We start from the raw sequence: 16,877 nt of genomic DNA on the forward strand, positions 1-16,877 counted from the left end.
GCATGTTTGTCCCCTCACCATTCTCTAACTTAATCCTTTTAGATTTCTTACCAATAGTTTTTTTCTTAAGCAGGGTTCTGGAACTCTTTGTGCGGACTAGACGGTCAATATAACGCTGTAAGCAGGCATCTTCCGGTTTGGTCCTATTCTTTAGAACACGGTCAGGGTCTGCACTGAATTGCACAGCATTTATCAAGGTCACCCCTTGCGCTAAATGTTCTTGGGTTAGGCACAGACATTGCATAGCATAACCTATGGCAATAACAGTGTTTAATAAGCTTTCCAAACACAGCTCAGCACACAGGCCCCAGAGCTTGCAGTTTATATCCACTGAAGTCCAAGTCACACAGTCATGGTGCCTTTGGCCTGGCGCATCTATGACACAGCCCTCACAATCGTCAGAAAGCTTTTCCCTAAGGCAGTGTTTAAGGATAGCATAAACAGCAACGCGTACAATAGTCCGCATGACTTTTTTACGCTCACGACGTGGCACTGGCTCAGTTCTATGCCAAGCCGCCTCCTAAACTCCTCATAGCCATCATCCTCAGAGTCCTCTTCAACAACTTGTATCGGCGTTGAGCAAAAACATGGTGGGCCCGGTTCATCTTCGCCACTTGATGCAACGCTGTCCAGAGCCTGCGGGTCCTCTAGAAAGGCATCGTCGAGCTATTGAGAAATTTTCAGAAAAGAAAATGTGTAAGCACCCCCACTGCTTGTTTTTTAATATACGCAACCCCCGGTTCCTACCCCATTACCCACCCCTCCTCGACTGCCGCTTCTTAATCATTCATTTACCTGAGCGCCGTCTTTTCCGTTTGCCTTGTCCGCCAGTGACTCCCCCGAGCCGCAATCGCCTTCCACCTCTGAGGGGGTGGACAAAGAGAGACCGTCACGCTCATCGGGGTGTCTCACGAGGGTTTCGGGGTCAGGTTCCGGCGTATCCAGCAACGGCTGGGACAAAGGACTCCCCTCGGTCGCTCCCGCCTCCTCCTCGGAACTGTCGCTGATGTATCGTTTTCTCCACGGATGGTCAAAGGTGCTCGGGGCTAAAACAGAATCCGAAGTTCTCACGGGGGTGGTGAATGAGTCTATGTTTCCTCTCAGCAGCCTTTCCGCGATTTCGAAAACACGTGTCCTTGGTAAGAGATGGCCGCCTCCTCTGTCTGGTGCTGGGACTTATGGGGTAATGGTGCTGCACTCTGATTGGCGGAGGCCTTTGGGAGGAGTTCTTAGTGGGGTCACACGACTTACTTCCGGAGGGGGTCACCCCAACCTGAAAGTCACTCTGATTGGTCAAAATCTCTCAGGGAGGTCCTGTCAGGACGAAACCCCTCCTGATTGGTAGAGGCTGGTGGGGGGAGTTCTTAGAGGGGTCACATGACCCACCTTGCTTCCGGTCAGGTGGCACGTTGACCCCGGAAGTAATACCCCCATTGGTGGGACTTCCGGTGACAGGTGGGAGGGACCAAGGGGTCAATGCGAGGGGCTTAAAGGGGTCAAGGGGCGGGTTTAGGGTTTGATTTATGGTAGGGCCCTTATACTACTCACACCACACCAGGTGTGAACAATGACCTCACTACATGAGCCTGGCCTGATGCTACCCCTACTGGAATTGTGCAATGGAAAGGACTGAAAATGTTGGAGTTCCTATAATCAGCCTCTGCCCCTGGACCTACTCCACCATTCTTGACTCAGACACCCGGCATTCCTGATAAATGCCCGGATTACATGGATACCTTTGAAAGAAATGGGGACTCGTTACCTCTGCACCGGGACTATGACTGCCCTATTGACCTACAGCCTTGGTTGAAAGTTGCCTTCACCAGCATTTACACATTGTTGGAACCAGAATTAGTGGCTCTCCCTGCGTACAGTTCTAAAAACCGGTCCTAAGAGTTTATGAGCAAACATGCGTTTCCCACGGGTGCCCAGGCCTTTTTTGGGAAGAAGAAATGTGGGACTCTACTACGCCTCTCTTTAGACAATCAGCCCCTGAGAAAAGTGATCGTTTGGAACCATTACCCCCTGCTGTGAATCCCACAATTGTTGGCTCACAGGAAATCTGCAAAGTTGTTCATCCAACTTCATCTGCGAGGATTTCCAATCTAATCCTCATTTGGGCAGGGGCCAAATGGAAACCAGATTTCAAAGCACACTATGGACATTTTAACTGTCTGATATGCCATTTGAGCGAACTAACGGTCCCCTCACCTTGCAACACGTCATCAATGATGTATTTGGGGACATTGTGGATCCACACACTGCCATCTATTCAGGTGACATACTTCTCTTTCTGGAGAACCCAGAGCAGCACGCGCACCACACCCGAACCTGGAGAGGTTTCAGCAGCATCGTCTCAACACGGAATTGGAAAAGCGTACCTCCAGCCAACTCTCCTCAGAGGTTTTGGGATACATCCTCTCCCCAGAAGGTGTTACGATTGATCCAAATAAAGTGGAAGCCATTCATCGATCGGACGAAGTTTGAAGTCCTCAAGAAGAGCAGTGCTGCCTAGACTTCACCCGCTTTACTGCTGCTTCCGCCCAGGGTTCTCAGAGCCAGTAACCCCCACGAGAGCTCTCCTCCACATAACGGCCACAATCGTTTGGTCACCCAAGTTCCAACAAGCCCGCAAACAGCTCAGAATTGCCTTCCCCACTGCACCTATTCGGAGGCTCAGCATTCATCATGGAAGTAGACGCATCTACTATGACCACCAGGGCCTGCTTCATTTGGTGGTGCCAGATGTGGGCTGAAATTCAGACTTAGCTTGACTGACGTGACTTCTGCGCTTTCACCAAGGCACCACGCAGCAAACTTCTTGGCATCTCAGGCCTCTGGAGACCCTGCCCTGGCCATGGGCAACCATTGCCAGGAATTTCACTGATTCAAATGGCCACAGGATGGAACTGACTCTCATAGATCACCTGACCACGATGGCGCGCTTCATCCCCTTGTGAACGTGTACCGTCGATTGAGAGGAAAGATCAGTTCCGAATTTGCAAAGGCCAATGACACCTTTATTTTGCTAAATGTAGCTTTCCCACTGATTTCATGCCACGCTACGAATGGCCTCTCCGAACTTCCCAGCTATCGACCTGGGTCACCGTCAAGAAGAACGAAAGAAGAAAACGCCTCTCTGGGGCAGCATTCAGAAAAAGAAAGAAAGCAAAGGTGACTTTTCTATCTAAGCAGGAAGGAGCTCTCCTGAGATACACAGACACAAATGTTCACGGTGAACCTTCCAGCCCCAGTGAGGATGTGAGTGGTGAGGAGATGCCTGATCTTCCAGTTAGTCAGAGTGCAGGTGACCTGGCAGCTACTGCAGCATCCATATCTCCATCTCAAATGGATGTAACCAGGCGCATTCCTGAAGAAAAGTGTAGATCAGAGAAGAGTGTGGTGGAGGTGCAAGAAACAGCTGCTGCTGAGTTTAGTTCCTTAAGTCTAGATGATCCAGGACTGTGGACCCACTTGAGCAGTAGCCTGAGGGACTTCCTTGTACTGCATGGGCCACAGCAAGTGAAAAACTTCATGTTCCTCAAAGACAATGAAAATAGTAGCTTCCATCCAACACATTACTGGTATGAAATCCCCAATGGTGACAAAGTGAAGAGGCCATGGCTTATGTACTCAAAAACCTAGAATGCTGCATCCTGTTTTTGTTGCAGACCCTTCCAGTCTAATGTTTCAGCCACATTGGATTCTACAGGAACAAAGGACTGGAAAAACCTGGCTAGAAATCTGGCATGCCATGAGAAGGCAGCAAATCACCAGAGAGCATTCCATAGTTGGAAAGAGATTGAGATGAGAATAAGGTTAAAGACCACCACAGATGATTAGCATCAAGAGAAGATTGCATCAGAGTCTCTTTACTGGCAAAATGTTCTGAAAAGGCTCGTTGCCATTGTGAGAATGCTTCCTACCCAAAACCTAGCACTGTGTGGCACTTCAGATCAGCTGCATGTGCCAAACAATGGAAACTTCCTTAAAATTGTGGAGCTGATGGCTGAGGTTGATGCTGTACTCCAGGAGCATCTAAGAAGAGTCACCACCCAAGAAATGGACACATCCCACGACCTCGGAAAAACAATTCAAAATGACATCATACTGTTACTGGCAACAAAAGTCAAACAGAAAATTGTGGCAAATCTGAAGTCAGCAAGACATTACTCTGTTATTCTGGACTGCACACCTGACACACTGCTCTACAGCCAAAATGCTTCTGAAATAAATGTAGTCAAACTTTACTAATTCTGGGTCACTGAGAACGAAAACGATGCTTAAAATTGTTGATTGGCTCTAGTTTTCAAGATATGCTATTGGGTCAGTATATACGACCCTTGACTTGGGAATGGCGGAGGATAAGTGAGTTCTAAAGGGAAGGGATCTTAATTTAAACCAGAAATGACTAAAATACATCTTTGACTGGATCTATGAATAAATCTATGACTGGGTTTGGACAGTACTTGCTTTTTAGGCAAAACAATGAATGATGCAATCTGAAGCTGGTATTGTGTCATACATGATATGAATTGCATCATGTTATTCCTAGAAGTCATGGATGATGCAATCATAACGAAGCTTACATCACTCTGCTGAACAAATTGCCCTATATCAGCTCTAGAAATCATACAGTGTCATGCTCTCTTATTTGTAAGTGTTTGATTTTGCAAAGGGACACATTTCTGTTTAGCCAAAGTGAGCAGAGATGCCTCGTACTTGTGTGAACAGTGCAGATAACTTCTGTTATGTTTGTGGTGAAGTGACTTTTGCATCACAAAAGTGCAATATAACCACTGTGGTTAAGATAGCCTATCACCTTTATTTTGGCTGCAAAATTGGAGATCAGGACAAGAGGTGGGCCCCACACATATGCTGCAACATTTGTGCAACAAATCTTCGCCAGTGGTTGAACAGGAAAAGGAAATCTATGCCTTTTGCAGTGCCAATGATTTGGAGAGAGCCAACAGATCATACTAGCAATTGTTACTTCTGCATGGTGCCTCCAGTTGGGAAAGGTGTGTCAAAGAAGAAAAAGTGGACTGTGCATTATCCAAACATTCCATCAGCTATACGCCCAGTACCCCACGGAGAAGGACTGCCGGTTCCTGATGCACCAGAATCATTCTCACTTGAGTCAGACGAGGAAGAGGAAGAGGATGAAACTTCAATGTCACAGGACCCACATTTTCTCCCATCCTCCTCCTCTGAACCACACCTCATAACACAAGGTGAACTGAATGACCTTGTCAGGGATTTGGAACTACCCAAGAGTAAGGCAGAGCAGTTGGGCTCCAGACTACAGCAGTGGAATCTCCTGGCAGGTGATGTTAGGGTTTCCATGTTCTGTGACCGTCAAAAGGATCTTGTCCCATTCTTCTTCATGGAAGGTGATCTTGTAGCTTGCAACAACATCGATGGTGTGATGGCAGCCCTCAACATCGTTCACGATCCAGATGAGTGGAGACTGTTCATTGTTTCATCGAAGACGAGTCTTAAAGCTGTTTTACTGCATAATGGCAATGTTTTGCCATCAATTCCAGTTGGTCATGCAGTTCATATGAAGGAAACCTATGACAACATGAAACAACTTTTGGGGTGCATAAATTATGACCAACATCAGTGGCAGCTTTGTGGCGATTTGAAGGTTGTTGCTCTCTTGCTTGGTCTGCAGACTGGATACACAAAGTACTGCTGTTTAATCTGCGAATGGGATAGTCGTGCAAGAGATTCCCACTTCATCAAGCAAGATTGGCCACTCCGACAGTCATTGGAGCCTGGGAGGAAAAGTGTTCAGCATCCACAACTTGTTGAATCAAGGAAGATTTTGTTACCACCCTTACACATCAAGCTGGGTCTGATGAAGAACTTTGTCAAGGCCATTGACAAAACACAAGCAGCTTTCAAGTACTTCCATGGAAAATTTCCAAGGTTAAGTGAAGCTAAGATAAAGGAAGGTGTCTTTGTTGGTCCTCAGATTCGTGAACTTCTTTGAGATGATGCATTTGACCATGCACTGCGTGGCAAGGAAAAGACGGCATGGAAAGCCTTCCAGTTAGTGGCAATAAATTTTCTCGGAAACAACAAGGCAGACAACTACAGGTTGTTGGTGGAAAACCTCCTCAAGGCGTACAAAAGCCTTGGTTGCAACATGTCACTAAAGATACATTTTTTGCATTCTCATCTAGATTTTTTTCCACCGAACTGCGGAGCAGTGAGCGACGAGCACGGCGAGCGATTTCACCAGGACATTGCAACAATGGAGAAACGCTATCAGGGCAAATGGAGCCCATCAATGCTTGCAGACTATTGCTGGACAGTGACAAGAGATGCTCCATTTAATGAATACAAGAGACAAGCCAAGAAGCGCCGAGTAGACACTGAATAGGACTAAACTATGTACATAATAGTTTTTTGCCTTTTGTTTCATAATAAATTTTATTTATATAACCCTTTTGCTGATTTTAAAAGGTTACATAAACAGGACAGGTGAAATATTATCATGTAAAGCAACCATAAACACATGATAAGAGCTAGGTTTACAATTTATGATTAAAACTCTACTATCTATACAATATACATAGACATAAAATGTAAAAACTTAAATATCTTAGAAACAGTAGCCAATCAGTTGTTTTAATAGTCATATTTGAATCCAGGACATCAAAATACATAATAAATAGCACATTTTATCTCTGAAGCAGACGACTTCTCAAAAATTGTAGACCAGTGACATCAGCCATATGGATCAAATGACTTTAATGGTGCATGTTGTAACAACAACAGAACCTAGTGAAAATGTCCCTGCAATGGTGACCGTCGGAGAGCATTTTCTAGAATTTATTGACAGGTTTCAGAGTAGCAGCCATGTTAGTCTGTATCCGCAAAAAGAACAGGAGTACTTGTGGCACCTTAGAGACTAACACATTTATTTGAGCATAAGCTTTTGTGGGCTACAGCCCACTTCATCGGATGCATAGAATGGATCACACAGAAAAAAGATATTTATACATACAGACAGGGCCGGCTCTAGGTTTTTTGCTGCCACAAGCAAAAAATTTTTTGGCTGCCCCCCACCCGAGCCCTGGGCTCTCCCTCTCCCCCTCCGCCAACTGCACCCTCCTGCTGCCCCAGCCCTGGGTCACTGGTAACTCGCTCCCAGGCGGGTCATTCAGCAGGAATTTTGGATGTGCACAGAACACAGACAGGATTGGTTCCCATATGGTTACAGAACTGCAGTAAAGTGGAACAATTTTCAGTTTGTGTGAGTGGAGGATATCTGGATGCATATTATAAGACTGTCCTACATAAATGAGGAAAAGTTGAGGTGCCTTTATTATTCTTTTGTTCCATTCTTTGTTTCTATGGGGAATGCACTATCACGGTCTTCCTTTTAAACAAATAAAACTAAAACTAAAAAACAAACAAACAAACAAACAAAAAAAACAATGGCTGTTGAAAACAGCAATTCCAGTCCTAATAACCACTGGGAAGCATTTCTTGCTCAATTTATTCTACTTTTTCTACAGCAAGTTACAGTGGATCAGTATATTTGATTTGGGGGAAATGAAGTAACAGCTCCCCAAATTGAGCTTGAGCACTCCTGAATTTTGAGGTGTTCAAATCTGGAAGGCAGGTGCTAGATTCCCTTTCTGAATATTAGCTAAATCTGGAAAGGAAAAGTCCATTTCTGTTTCCATGGCTCAGAAGTGGAAATCCTCCTAAGTGCCTGGTACTGTATCTAAAGCTGCCCAGGTCCAGAGCCTCCCCTCCCTTACTTTTCATTTTAAATTCTAGTGGGATCCACATACCTCCCTTGCTAGGCTTCAGATAGAGAGGTGCACTGTCCATTTAGTCCCCCCAATTCCTTCTTTGGGGGAGAGCCCAGGGCTGGGGCGGCAGGGGGTGTGGGTGGGGGCCAGAGCTGGGGCGGCTGGGGATGCGGGTCAGGGGAGAGCCCAGGGCTGGGGCAGCAGGGGAGTGCAGGTGGGGGCCAGAGCTGGGGTGGCAGGAGGTGCGGGTGGGAGGAGAGCCCAGGGCTGGGGCAGCAGGGGAGTGCAGGTGGGGGCCAGAGCTGGGGTGGCAGGAGGTGCGGGTGGGGGCCAGAGCTGGGGCGGCAGGAAGGTGCAGGTGGGGGCCAGAGCTGGGGCAGCAGGGGCTGTGGGTGGGGAGAGAGCCCAGGGCTGGGGCAGAAGGGGAGTGCAGGTGGGGGCCAGAGCTGGGGTGGCAGGAGGTGCGGGTGGGAGGAGAGCCCAGGGCTGGGGCAGCAGGGGAGTGCAGGTGGGGGCCAGAGCTGGGGCGGCAGGAGGTGCGGGTGTGTGTGGGGGAAGAGCCCAGGGCTGGAGCGGCAGGGGGTGTGGGCGGGGAAGAGCCCAGAGCTGGGGCGGCAGGAGGGTGCAGGTGGGGGCCAGAGCTGGGGCAGCAGGGGCTGTGGGTGGGGAAGGTCATTGTGATGTGCAGTCATTCTCTGGGGTGCTGGGTGTAGTTGGAGATTAACTGTCACTTAAAGGAGGAAAAGTTAATCATAAAACGCACTTGAAAGCAGGCAGCTGATACGTACCTGGTGTCCAGTGTGCCACTGGAATAGCCCTAGGAGTTGATTAGGATGGGCTACGCTGAACAGAGCAGTAGAAGTAGGAAACCAGCCGCAGCCCCATCAGCCAAGCCATAGGGGAGTTTTCTTCGAGCAGCGTCACGCCTTCAGCACCGGGAGAGGAAAGGCACAGGACCCGCCCTCCCCCCCCCACTCCTGAGGTTACAATTGCTTGTTTCAAGCCATAGTGATTCCATTTTAAAATTCAGCCCCCACTGGGCTGTCTGACTTCCTGCCACACACTGGAGTAAGCAGTGGGTTTTTGGGCATGGATCAGACTGAATGAGCTCCCCTTTCCGCACAAGTTAGGAGATTCCATCAGTGCAGATCATCCGCCTCAAATTATTGCTTGAACAGAAGATGCGGAGCTGACAACGCTGCCCTGTAGCAATGTCCTTCTTTGGTTGTATTCACACTGGTCCCAGGTGCTGTTAGTAGTTCATGTCCGGGATCGTCAGCAGAGGGGGAAGCGTGCAGGAAGGTGTTGTCAGATGCTACCGGTATGGTGCTCTGCTCTGTTCAATGTTGATATCAGTCGGCTGCGTGCGTGTGTTCCCTCTGTGTGCTGCCCGAGCTCTGCGCAGATCGCTGACACAGCAGATCCCAAGAGAACCCCCAATGACCACAGACTCTAGTAAGGTACGAAGGCACCCGGCCAGGTTTATTGTCAAACGGAGCACAGTAATAATTCCCTCTAGACTTTACTCTAGAGGACGTACTAGGAATATGTGCCCCCTGGCAATGGACTCAGGTCAGTCAGTGGTGGGACTTTCCACTGCCCCCTAGGCTGGACAAAGATATCCACTCAGGGATGCATTCTTATACACAGAGACAAACAAGTTACACATCACTCCTGATGTATTGAGGTGCAACCCCTCTACGTAGCAAGGTGCCACCTCTCACCTTGTACATGTTGGTTTGAACAAAACAACTCTACCCATCATATTACCCTTTTGGCCCTGTCATTGGGATGGGTCTGCTTGTTCCTTGTGTGTGGAATGTACAAGTGTGCGAATGTTCTGATATCTGGTGTCCAGTACCTTTTAGGTATGTCTCTTTTTGCAGCACCAGCCCTTTCCTTGCCAGCTTCTGTAAGCAGGGCCTGCCGATGGCTCACAGCTTAACTTTGCTTTATGTTAGCAAAGTCTTGACCATTACTTTAGTTCAGGCCTCTGATACAAGGGTTTATGTCTCAGGGCCTCCTCTTACTACAGAAGGAATGAGAGGAAATGATTCTGAAGAATACCATGATATTTCCGATCCTTTGCTATAGTGATGGGAATGACCCAGCTCCAGCGTGCCTGCATTATTAACTGTACAGGTTCGTCTGCTTGGGCAAATTGCCTGTTTTAGACTCTACTGCAACCCAATGGAGAATCTGAGACTCCACAAATGACCACTTTATTCCTGTAAAGTAGTTATGGCCTGAAGCCAAAGGAGGAATGGTCCAGGCTGGTTATTACAAGAGCCCTGTGAAATGTGGATATCGTATGAGCCTTGTTTGTTTTCAGCTGGTGCCCCTGACTTTCATGGAGATTCAACCTAAACTCAGCCCGTACCTGGTTTGCTGTCACCCTCCTGTGAAATGGGTGAGCTGTGTAACTTCAGCCTGGAAAGTCACGACTTTTCCCCCCAGCTACTCCTCCCAGCCTGCTCCTGACAGATCCCTGACTCCCTTTCATCTCTGTGGGGTGTTGAGTGGGGGCCTGTGAAGTGTCCCTCATGGTGAAGTGATCATGGAAGGGATTGCTGAGTACACAGCGGCCAGCATCCTCCTCCCAACGGCTTTGTAGGGTGGCCAGCTGGCCCCGTCCCAGGCATTGGGAGAATCTGGCTATTCTGCTGCTGTTTGAGATAGTGGGAGGGCTGGTTAATTTATCAACCAATTAAAAATAATGATGGTTGAGCTCCAGCTCCCCTCAGATGCCCTCCTTTAGCAGCCTGAGGCCTCTTACCAAAGGCATCAAGCCAAGACTCCTCAGACTAACAGGTCCTCCTCCCTTTCCTATAGTCTCTAAGGTGCCACAAGTACTCCTCGTTCTTTTTGCTGATACCGACTAACCCGGCTACCACTCTGAAACCTGTCAGAATAAGCCTAGCAATTTTCAAGCCAAACCACTTGCATAAGTCAATTTGTGGGACAAAGGGTTTATCTGAAACTAGGGCTAGTACCAGAACGTGGTTGTAATCTTTAACTACAGAGAGCTTCCTGTTCTATGAAGTTAGACAAGCCAGTAGGACAATTCTGTCCTCTGTGAGAAGTAAAGATCTGGGTACTTTGAGGTGCACATCGCTTCTGGGTTATTTTCTATGTACACTACAGCCATGTAGGTCTGTCATTCTACCACAAGAGGGTGTTGTAACATAAGCATTACTTTCATTTGCCTGAGATGCGCATGAGATTATCCTATCTGGCTTAAGGAGCAGGCTGAGCCATAACGCCTCTCAGTTAGGGTGACCAGATGTCCTGATTTTATAGGGACAGTCCCGATTTTTGGGTCTTTTTCTTATATAGGCTCCTATTACCCCCCTGTCCCAATTTTTCACATTTGCTGTCTGGTCACTCTATTCTCAGTCCTAGAGCTGGGTGATTTTTTTAAACGGAGAATACAAATTTTGGCTGAAAAATGCATTTTTGGGCCCATCAAAATTATTTGTGACGTGGGATCAAATGCTGCAAATAGTTTCAGCTGGAAAAACAATGGGAGACAAATCTGTCAGCATTTCACTTTGACAGTTTCAAAATGAAACACTGACTTTTCATTTCAAAACAGGATTTCATTAAGAAATGTAGCAATTAAAAAAAAAAAAAAAGTTAACCCCCTCCAAAATGAAATGGAAAACCTGCAAGTTTCATTTAGGGTTGAACAAAATGTTTTGTTCGACTGGAGACAATTTGTTTTCTGCTGTGGCAAGGAAAAACTTCAGTTTCAGTTAAAAAAATCATAGAATTGTTTTGCCAGAAGTTTTGTTTTTGTTTGACCGCCATGCTGAAAAATCCATTATTCACTCCGTTCTATGTCCTCTTTATTCAACTAATCATGGACCTGCTTAAACACCAGCACAGGGATGCAGTGGTCGGCCCAGGAGAATGAATTCGAGACGCTTTGTTTGGCTGACCAGTGACAGTAACCCAGCTAAAATAACTACGGTTTGTCCCATTCAAGTTCAAACCCAGCCTATTCAAACACCACTGAAGTAACACACATGGAAGATGTGAATGCTGGCCCCGTATGAACTTATAGGCTGGATGGTCCTCAGTTGAGCATAACTTTTGGCCATTTTTGGAGTGAACGTGGCTTCTCTGTGCCTTGAGCCGGCACCTGTGCCCTGCAAGCTGTGCATCACGCTATACCTGGTGCCCTGGTTCCGATGCTGAGGGCTGTTGGTGCAAAGCCAAGGATGGGATTCTCCCCTTTGTGTTTAGAGTCAGAAAAACGTTGCTTTCATCATAGCCTTGAGCAAGGACCATTACATCGGACGCTGGCGCTGGCTTCCTCTCTTTGAGCCAGGGTAGGCTTAAGGCTTTCATACAGCTATTGGGGCTAGTTTCCAAAGCCATGGGCTAAAAGTGCATTACGTCCACACAGACATCCTGGATTTCCTTTCCCATGCTTGCTAATCTACAAGTACCACCTTTTTTGCTGGTTCCTCTGGTAAACACAGATGCCCAGGCAGTAACATGAGTGGCAGTTTGCTTATATCCTCAGGTTAGCAGGCCCATTGGGCTTCAGCCCAAATAAACAGAATCCTTTTTACTTTCTTACCAAATTCCATTTTGAGCAAGTGCTGTGATCTTTGTGTATTTTAACTGTCACCTGGGTTAAACAGATCATGCTGTGCCATGGGGTTCTCCTGGCCCCAATAGCCTGATACATTGGACCTCCCCTTTGGGTTTAAGCCAGAGTTGGGTGGAGACATGCGTAGCACTAGCAAGCTCCAGAGGAAAGGAAAGCATCTGGTGATGGCCAGTGAAACAGTAAGGAAGGCTGCTTACAAATCCCATTATGGAAGGGGAAGAGTAGGGTCAAGTGGGTAAGGCCTGGGATCTAGACTGACCTGCTGTTTTGCCTCAGGAAAGTCACTGCCCCTCTCTGCTTCACCTCCTTCCCTTGCTCCTTCTTGCCATGTAGATTGGAAGCGTCTGAGGTGCATGTCTCATTAGGCTCTGTACAGCACTTCTCTTGGCTGAAACCTCCTGGTATTACCGTAATGCATGTAATAATAAATCACTCCACAGCTGGGAAATATTGTAGAACCCTGCCCTGAGATCCCAAGAGGGGAGAGTTTGAGGTTCCCGTTAATAAGATCCCAGCTATGCTGACTAACGGTGGCACTCAGACTACAAAGTTGGGATCTGAATGTGAATGTTTCCAAAGAGATTTGGATTGGGCACCCCAATAAAAATCCAGTTTATGGAAGCGGGTCTGAGCCACAGAGATCTTATGCACATCCCAAGAGTTTGAGGGTCTGGTGCTTTTTTGTAAGACCCATTTTTAACATTATCTCTGCATCTTGTCTCTTGTGCCAAAACAAACAAAAAAGTTACTTTTTTTTTTTTTTACTCTTTGATTTTTAAAATCCTTTTTTTAAAAAAGGAACACACATCACTGTTGATGTACGAGCCTTATTGGGTTAGGTGGCAAGTGTCACTCACTGACCCTTGATTCCATGATGTAATCTTATCCTTTGCCTTTCTAGAGTCTTTAGATGCACCAGACCCTACAGAAGCAATTCACAGAGCAGAGCAGAACCACGGTCTCTTAATTAGAGCTGGGCAAAATTTTTTCATCTGAAACTTTTTCTCTGGAAAAAAAAAAAAAAAAGAAAGAAGCAAATTCCAGTCCACAGAAACATTTCATGAATTCCTGTTGACTTTGCTGAATTGTTTGTTCAAAAATAAAAATAAAATCCCCAAACATTGAAAACAATCAAAATTTAAAAAAAAACCCAAACCCTTCTATTTCATTTAGAAATTTCCTTCAATTTATTTAAAAAATAAAAGTTTAAAAGAAAAATAGCTCAAAAACCAAAATGGAACATTTTGTTTCAGATCAAATGAAATGGTTAATTCGACCCCAAATAGTTTTTTTTCCTATTTGTAAATGCCAGTGAACTGAAAAATCCGTTATTGGCCCGGCTCTACTCTTTGGCCATGTATATGCAATGGTGATATAAACCCATAGCATAGACACACACACTACACTGACCGGAGATTTTCTGTTGGTGAAGGAACGCACCTCCCCGAGTGACTGCTTCTGTCAACCTAGCTACTATCTTCACCCTTACTGAGTGATTAGCAGCATGTTCTGGGGAAAGGACATCTGGATCATCCCCAGTACTGCCACTGACCTGAGATCACTTTGCCACTGTGCCTATTTTCTCCTTCCTTCAGATGGGGATAAGGATGCTTTTGAAAGCTACGGATGAGAAGCACCAAGGAAAAGTTAAGTATTCTTCTCTAGCCACCTTCTTCTTGCCTGGTCTCTGTCTTTTTTTTCCTTACACCCCTGGATCAGCGCCATGTCTCTGCCTGGGTGACTCATCGCTTCCTGAATTTGCCAAGGGCTGCTGTGGAAGTCAAGGGGGATGAGTCAGCACTTGAGAGGGGAAGTGACGGTTGCTTTGTGAGCAGTCAGCAATAGGAGGCAACAGACTTTGGCCCAGAGGAACAGCAAAGGAGCGCGGTGGCTGTACTGGGAGGAGATAAGCAGGGAGCGGTGGCGGTAAGAGAATTGTTTGTACAAGTAAATTTTGTCCCTCTGCCCCAAGTCTCAGGACGGATGATTTTTATAATAATCACATACGGAATTGCACAGATAGGTGAATGATTCAATAGACATTTTGACTCAGTATCTTTCAGCAGATTAACGTGTACAGGCAAATTATCCATTCTTTGCAAGAGGAAACAAGACCAGCAAGCCCTGATTGTATGGGCAAATACCACAGTGAAATGTGGCAGCAGGTTGATTTCACCCACTGTTCTAAGAACTCCATGTATGTGTGAACATATCTGTTCTCTTCCAGACACCTACACTCCACTTTTGTCATAGTCGGCCTGGAACTGATCTTATCAGAACTCTTCTTACCAGCTGCACACGCCAAGGGATGGAAAGGTTAAGGGTTGAGACGCTGACGTAAAGAGACTTGCCTTCTGAGCAACCTCCGCTTCAGGTAGCTGACACGTTCCTCTATTCTTGCCAGGGCACATACAGCCGACTTTGAGCAGGAATTTGTGAGTGTGTACGTACACAGGAGCAGCTGTCACGAAGAACAACCAACTGCAAAGCCAAATCCAGATCTGTTGGGGTTTGAACAGGGGTCTGGGTCACAACCCCGCTCGCTGAGGCTGTTTGCATGCAGTAGAAATACCAGCACTTCTAGCTTCCTACTGCAGCTATGTTGGGTTACATTTTCAACACCATATGGGAGGAGTGTTCAGAGATGAAGGTATTCCTAGTCCTGTGACCAACTTTAAAGCACTCAAAACCACACACTATAGAATACTGGAGTTCTTCAGCTTTGCTTTGTCAATGTAGCTGCTTGTGTCTTCCCTCCCTTCAGAGGGAACCGAATAGCTCCAGGGCCAAATTATAAGATTCAGAGTCATCTCTATGTCACCAGCTCAAATGTAGCCTTCAGGCATGGTTCCTTTTCTCCAGAGTCTCTTTGCTAAGGGCTGTATCTGGCCCCTTGTTGGTGCTGGCCCAAAATAGCTCCTGTTTGGTGGTCTAGGACACATGATTAGGGGCCTACCAAATTCACGGCCATGGAAAAACGTGTCATGGACCGTGAAAGCTGGTCTCCCACTTGAAATCTTGTCTTTTGTGTGCTTTTACCTTATACTATACAGCTTTCACGAGGAGACCAGGCTCTCTCAAATGGGGGGTCCTGACCCAAAAGGGAGTTGCAGGGGGGTCACAAGGTTATTTTAGGGGGGTCACGGTATTGCCACCCTTACGTCTGCGCTGACTTCAGAGCTGGGTAGCTGGAGAGCGGCAGCTGTTGGCCGGGTGCCCAGCTCTGAAGGCGGCGCCCCACCAGCAGCAGCGCAGAAGTAAGGGTGGCAATACCATATCATGCAAACCTTACTTCTGCGCTGTTCCCGGAGGCGGCTCTGCCTTCAGAGCTGGGCTCCCGGCCAGCAGCTGCCGCTTTCCAGCTGGCCAGCTCTGAAAGCAGAGCTGCCGCCAGCAACAGTGTAGAAGTAAGGGTAGCAATAAGGCAACCCCCCCGCCAATAACCTTGTGACCCCCCCCCCCACACTGTGAAATTTCAGATTTAAATAGTTGAAATAATGAAATTTACAATTTTTAAAATCCTATGACCATGAAATTGACCAAAATAGACTGTGAATCAGAGAGTGAAGTAACCTTGCCTCTAGGACAGGGGTGGGCAAACTACAGCCCGTGGGACTGTCCTGCCTGGCCCCCGAGCTCCTGGCCCGGGAGGCTAGCCCCCGGCCCCTCCCCCCACTGTCCCCTTCCCCCACAGTCCCAGCTCACTTGCTCTGCTGCTGGCGCAATGCTCTGGGCAGCGGGGCAGCGAGCTCCTGGGGCAGCGCAGCTGCAGAGCCGCGGCCTGACCCGGTCTCTGTGTTGTGCGGTGGCGACGGCAGCAGCATGGCCCAGCTCCAGCCATCGGTGCTCCAAGCAGCGCGGTAAGGGAGCAGGGGGAGTTGGATAGAGGGCAGGGGAGTTCGGGGTGGTGGTCAGGGAGTGGGGGTGGTCGGGGGGGAAATGGGGGCAGGGATCCGGGGGGAAGTCAGGGGACAGGGCGAAGGGGTGGTTTGATGGGGCAGGGGTCCCGGGGGGGGGCATCAAGAATGAGAGGAGAGGTTGGATGTGGCAGCGGGGGCCCGGGGGCAGTCAGGGGACAGGGAGCGGATTGTGTGGGGATGGGGCAGGGGTCCTGGGGGGCTGTCAGTAATGAGAGGGGGTTGGATGGGGCAGGAGTCACAGGGGGGGGGAGAAGATAGGAGGTGGGGGCGGGGCCACAACCCCCTCCCCTAATCGGCCTTCCATACAATTTACGAAACCCGATGCAGCCCTCAGGCCAAAAAGTTGGCCTGCCCCTCGGTTAGAGTCATGCTTTACAGGGCTGGCTCCAGGCACCAGCTTGGCAAACAGGTGCTTGGGGCGGCCACTCCAGAGAGGGGCGGTAGGTCCAGCTATTCGGCGGCAATTCGGCGGACGGTCCTTCACTCCCGCTTGGAGCGAAGGACCTTTCGCCGAATTGCCGCCGCAGATCGCGATCGCGGCTTTTTTTTTTTTTTTTTGGC

At 47.9% G+C, this 16,877-nt stretch overlaps 1 long non-coding RNA gene across 1 annotated transcript in view; it reads left to right on the top strand.

Annotated features, from left to right (window-relative positions):
* Nucleotides 1-13,228: 13,228 nt before the first annotated feature.
* The window catches only part of LOC135983527 (uncharacterized), a 139,369-nt gene continuing 135,720 nt past the window's right edge, over nucleotides 13,229-16,877 (top strand). Inside the window, exons 1-2 of the long non-coding RNA XR_010601204.1 lie at nucleotides 13,229-14,322; nucleotides 14,624-14,770. This is a non-coding gene — a long non-coding RNA (uncharacterized LOC135983527). The remainder of the gene's footprint in view (nucleotides 14,323-14,623; nucleotides 14,771-16,877) is intronic.

This window comes from Chrysemys picta, chromosome 5 (genome assembly GCF_011386835.1).
Source record: "Chrysemys picta bellii isolate R12L10 chromosome 5, ASM1138683v2, whole genome shotgun sequence".
Classification (NCBI taxonomy): Eukaryota; Metazoa; Chordata; order Testudines; family Emydidae; genus Chrysemys; species Chrysemys picta.